The 5,882-nt window shown below is 35.8% G+C and overlaps 1 non-coding gene across 1 annotated transcript; it reads left to right on the top strand.

Moving 5' to 3' along the window:
- Positions 1-3,259: 3,259 nt before the first annotated feature.
- Positions 3,260-3,366, top strand: LOC129535388 (U6 spliceosomal RNA). Its single transcript, XR_008681649.1, has one exon. It is a non-coding gene; the product is annotated as a U6 spliceosomal RNA (small nuclear RNA).
- Positions 3,367-5,882: the final 2,516 nt, after the last annotated feature.

Genomic DNA, 5,882 nt, shown 5'->3' with positions numbered 1-5,882 from the left:
CCCAGAGGCTCAGGCCCAACTTCTGGCCAGGAAAGCAAGACTCCACAAGCCATTTGTCATGGCAATAAAGGGGATTAAAAAGAAAACAACAACAACACAAAGGTGAAACATTAAATCCAGACAGGTGGTAAAAGCAAAATCAGGCAAACAAAAGCAAAACCAAAGGAACATACACATTAAGTGTATATGTATACACTCAATGTACACAAAACCAAAATAAACCAAGACAACAGAGTATTAGAGAGTGACCTAATGAACAAATAAAACCAAAAATGAAAACAATCAATTAAGAAAGAAATTAGTTAAAACAGAAAACAGAAAGAAAAACCAAGACAGAATGCCACTCAGTGAATGAAGCAACGAAAACAAAACAAACAGACAAAAATGGTGAAAAATTAGAAAAGCAAAGTTAATACAGAAGTATACAAAAGATCTATATATATTAAACAAAAACAACAAAAAGGAACCCCCAAAACAAATAAAAATAATTTTAAATATTTAACAGCCTAAATAGAAATAACAACAATAAAAACAATAGTCACAATAGCAGAGAAAAAAGAAAACAATAGAACCAACAAAACAACAAATCAAAACTTTTAAATAATAATGAAAGTTTTTCCTAGAGTCTCACCTGTTAATGTCTTTTCCTCTGCTGTGTGACACAGTCCAACTTCACCTCCCCAGGAGGCCCTCCAATGCTAGGGAGGGCTAGTCTCTGTAGCTGTTTTGAGGATAACTCATACTTTAATGTGACTCTACTCCCACATGTGTTTGCCTCCAATGTCCACAGCTGCTAGAGTTGAAAATTTCCTTTAGTGGAAACATTCATTGTCCTTTTATATATTCCAGAGACACAGAATCTACCTATTTGATTGTGTGGACTTAATCTGCAACTAAAAGATAATGCTGTTAAAGCGCTGCACTTAATATGCCAACAAATTTGGAAAACTCAGCAGTGGCCACAGGCCTGGAAAAGGTCACTTTTCATTCAAAACCCAAAGAACAGTAAAGCCAAAGAATATTCAATTCACACAATTACACTCATTTCAGTGCTAGCAAGTTTATGCTCAAAATCCTCCAAGCTATGCTTCAGCATTACATGAACCAAGAACTTCCAGGTGTTCAAGGGGGAGTTTATAAAAGGAAGAGGAATGAGAGATCAATTGCTGAAATTTGCTGAATCAAAGAGAAAGCAAGGGAATGCCAGAAAAACATATGTCTCTATTTCATTGACTATACTAAAGCCTTTGTGTGGATCATAATAAACTTATTTTTTTGGAAAGCTTTTTTTTTTTTTTTGATCTTTATTATTTTTTTTTTTTATTTTACAATATTATATTGGTTGGTTTTACCATACATTGACATGAATTCGCCCCAGGTGTACATGAGTTCCCCCTCCTGAACCCCCCTCTCACCTCCCTCCTCCCTTTATCCTCCCTCTTGGTCATCCCCGCACACCAGCCCCGAGTATCCTGTAACATGCATTGACCCTGAACTGCTGATTCGTTTCACATATGACAACATACATGTTTCAATGTCATTCTCTCAAATCATCCCACCCTCACCTTAGAGATGAGAACACAAGACCATATTACCTGTCTCCTGAGAAAACTGTATGTGGGCCAAGAAACAGTTAGAACAGTTAGAACAGTTAGAATATTGACTGGTTCAAGGCTGAGAAAGGAGTACATCAAGGCTGCTTATCATCACCCAGTTTATTCAACTTACACACAGAACACAACATATGAATGGCCAGGCTGGATGAGCAACAAGCCGGAATCAAGATTTCCAGGAGAACTATTGACAATCTCATATATGCTTCTTGATAGGAAAGCCCTGACAAACCAAGAAATTGTGTTAAAAAACAAAGACATCACTTTGCCAACAAAAGTCCATATAGCCAAGGGTTTGGTCTTTCTTGTAGTTATTATGTATGGATGTGAGAGTTGGACGATAAAGAAGGCAGAGCACTGAAGAATCAATGCTTTTGAACGGAAGAGCTGGAGAATACTCTTGAGAGTACCTTGGAAAGTAAAAAGATGAAACCAGTCAATCTTAAAGGAAATCAACCCTGAATACACTTTGGAAGAATCGATGCTGAAGCTGAAGCTCCAATACTTTGGCCACCTGATGCAAACAGCTGACTCATTGAAAAAGACCCTGATATTGGTAAAAATTTAAGGCAGAAGGAGAAAAGGGTGACAGAGGTTAAGATGGTTGGATGGCATGTAGATGGTCAGGGACAGGGAAGCATAGCATGCTGCATTCCATGTGTTTATGAAGAGCTGGATACGACTGAGCAACTGAACAACAACATGATATTCAATATATTATATTACAGAGATATGGTGTTAAATATAGTATTATGCCAAAGCATACGTATTAAAATGGATTTTTTTAAAAAATAGGTATGCTCAAATTGCAAATAGAACACATATAAGTGCAATAAAACATTTTCATAAGTGCAATGAAAATGTCAATTTACCACTATACTCCATTCCAAGATATAGTGCCTTGTGTATAAATTGTGTTTTTCAGTCACTCAGTTGTGTCTGACTCTTTGTGACCCCCATGGACTGTAGCAGAACAGACTTCCCTGTTTTTCACCATCTCCTGGAGTTTGGTCAAACTCATGTCCACTGAGCTGGTGATGCAATCCAACCATCTCATCCTTTGTCATCGCCTTCTCCTTCTGCCTTCAAATCTTTCCCAGCATCAGGGTCTTTTCCAATGAGTCAGCTCTTTGCATCAGGTGGGCAAAGTATTGGAGCTTCAGCTTCAGCATCAGTCCTTCCAATGAATATTTAGGACTGATTTCCTTTAGGATTGACTGATTTGATCTCCTTGCAGTCCGAGTGACTCTCAAGAGTCTTCTCCAGCGCTAGAGTTAGAGGTAGCAAATCTTCAGCACTCAGCTTTTTTTATTGTCCAGCTCTCACATCCATATATGACTAATAAAAAAACCATAGTTTTAAATCTATGGACGTTTGTAGGTGAAATAATGTCTCTGATTTTTAATATGCTGTCTAGGTTGGTCATAGCTTTTCTTCCAAGGAGCAAGCATCTTTTAATTTCATGGCTTCAGTCACTGTACACAGTGATTTTGGAACCCAAGAAAATAATTTCAGTCACTGTTTCCATTGTTTCCCCATCTATTTTCCATGAAGTGATGGGAACAGATGCCATGATCTTAGCTTTTGAATGTTGAGTTTAAAGCCAGCTTTTTCACTCTCCTTTTTCACCTTCATCAAGAGGCTCTTTGCTCACTTTGGCAGCACATATACTAAAACTGGAACGATACAGAGAAGATTAGCATGACCCCTGCACAATGATGAAATGCAAATTCATCAAGTGATCCATATTTTTTTCAAGAGGGAGCGGACACATATATACCTATGGCTGATTCATGCTGAGGTTTGATAGAAAACAACAAAATTCTGTAAAGCAATTTTCTTTCAAACAAAAAATAAATAAATTTTTATAAAATAGAATCTTACCACCAAAACAATAGAGTATTGTACAATTTTAAGCCATATGTATTTAAGATTGTCCTATTGTTTAGTTATAAACTGTCATTTAATATATACTGAATGTTATGGTGTAAAACAAATAATAGTTGATAAAAGATCTCAAAAAAAAAAAAAAAGGCTCTTTAATTCCTCTTCACTTTCTACCATAAAGGTTGTATCTTCTGCATATCTGAGGTTGTTGACATTTCTCCCTGCAATCTTGATTCCAGCTTGTGCTTCATCCAGCCTGCCATTTCACGTGATTTACTCTGCATATAAGTTAAATAAGCAGGGTGACAATATATAGCCTTGACGTACTCCTTTCCCAATTTTAAGCCAGCTCATTGTTCCATGTCTAATTATGACTGCTGCTTCGTGATTTGCATACAGGTTTTTCAGAAGGCGGGTAAGGTGGTCTAGTATTTCCATCTGTTTAAGAATTTTCCAGTTTGTTGTGATCTACACAGTCAAAGGTTTTAGCATAATCAATGAAGTAGAAGTAGATATTTTTCTGGTATTCTTTAGCTTTTTCTATGATCCAATGGATGTTGGCAATTTGATCTCTGATTCCTCTGCCTTTTTAAAATCCAACTTGTACATATGGAAGTTCTGGAGTCATGTTCTGTTGAAGCTTAGCTTGGATAATTTTGAGCATTACTTTGTTAGCATGTGAAATAGGTGTGGTAGTTTGAACATTCTTTGGCATTGCTCTTATTTGGGATTGGAATGAAAACTGACATTTTCCAAAACTATGGCCACTGCTGAGTTTTCCAAATTTGCTGGCATATTGAGTGCAGCACTTTCACAGCATCATCTTTTAGGATTTGAATAACTCAGCTGGAGTTCCATCACCTCCACTAGCTTTGTTCATAGTGATGCTTCCTAAGGCATCACTACTTTCTAAGGCCCACTAGTATATAAGTATTCAACATATATTTAGAGAAAAAGAGACTAAATATAAGAAGGAAGGAAGTAAAGAAAGAAGAAAAATTCAGAGTATTTTTGTTTTCAGATTGGCCAAATTACTTCATATAATAATAATGATGGTGTTGATAATTGCTGTTTTTTTCAAATGGATTTTAATAATATATAGCCTAATAGCTAATCTTCTGAATTTTGATGATGGGCAATGAAAGATTTATATCTCTTTTACACTTGGCCCTCAAAACACGTTGAGACTCAGGGGCACTGATCCACCACACAGCTGAAAATCATGTAAAACTTTACAGTTTTTCCTCCCTATCCAAAGTTCTGCATCAATGAATTCAATGGAATTTGGTTCAATAGTGCTATGTTTTTAAGAAAAAATGTTATAAATCAACCTTCATAATTCAAACTTCTGTTGTTCAAATCAACCGTACTTGGTATATATGAAATTCAATATAATTTGTTACTTATATTGTAACCATAACCACTACAATTCTACAACTACAAACATAATATTCTGCATAGGTACAGATATACATGTCCATTTGCATATCTGTAGGCAAACCAACTATTTTCCTCTCCTTTATGAGTATCTGTATTGTCTGTATAAGAATATGTGTGCTGCTGCTGCTAAGTCACTTCAGTCGTGTCCGACTCTGTGCGACCCCATGGACGGCAGCCCACCAGGCTCCGCCATCCCTGGGATTCTCCAGGCAAGAACACTACATACACGTTAATGACATGTGTCTTCACCAAATAATTGATGCCTTAGCTATAATTTTTCACGTGCTATCATGATTATATCCTAAAATATTTTACAGTGGCTGTTTTTCAGAACGTTGTTTGATTTACACATTCAGTCTGGCATTAACCCACTTACATACATTTCAGGACTGAAAATTTAAAATCATAATATAGTACTATAGTAACCTGCCAGGCTCCTCTGTTCATGGGATCACGAAAAGTTGGACAAACTTGGCAGCTAAACAAAAATTTAAAATCATAATAACACTTATATATATTTTGTTATATTCCATACAGTCAAAATAGACTATATATTAATAATCAGAAACTGTAGTCTTGTTAGCTGCCATACATCTTCCATACTGATTATCAACTAAAATTTCCTTTAGTAACTATTTTAGATAAGTTGTAAATCCAATAAGCCTTTCCTGATGATGACTTTTAGCCATTTAGTTACAGAAAGCTAATATCAAATAGATACTTGTGGCTTTTAATCTGTACATAACTGGAGGCATTTTAATTTTGAAAGTGGAATCATTTAATACTGAAAAAAAGTAGCATGCTCTTCATCAGTTTTTCACTGGAGATTATTATCCTGTGAAGAAAAACCTATTTAAAAAACATTCAATAAATTGAAATGCATTCAGTAGCAATCCATTATTACCACTTGTCATTAGGTACTGTGAGACAGGCCATGTTAAA

The sequence above is a fragment of the Moschus berezovskii genome, chromosome X, assembly GCF_049115385.1.
Source record: "Moschus berezovskii isolate FMDL1 chromosome X, NW_MosBer_1.0, whole genome shotgun sequence".
Taxonomy (NCBI): domain Eukaryota; kingdom Metazoa; phylum Chordata; class Mammalia; order Artiodactyla; family Moschidae; genus Moschus; species Moschus berezovskii.
Note: the sequence above shows the minus strand (reverse complement) of the source record. Positions and strands in the feature narration are given on the sequence as shown.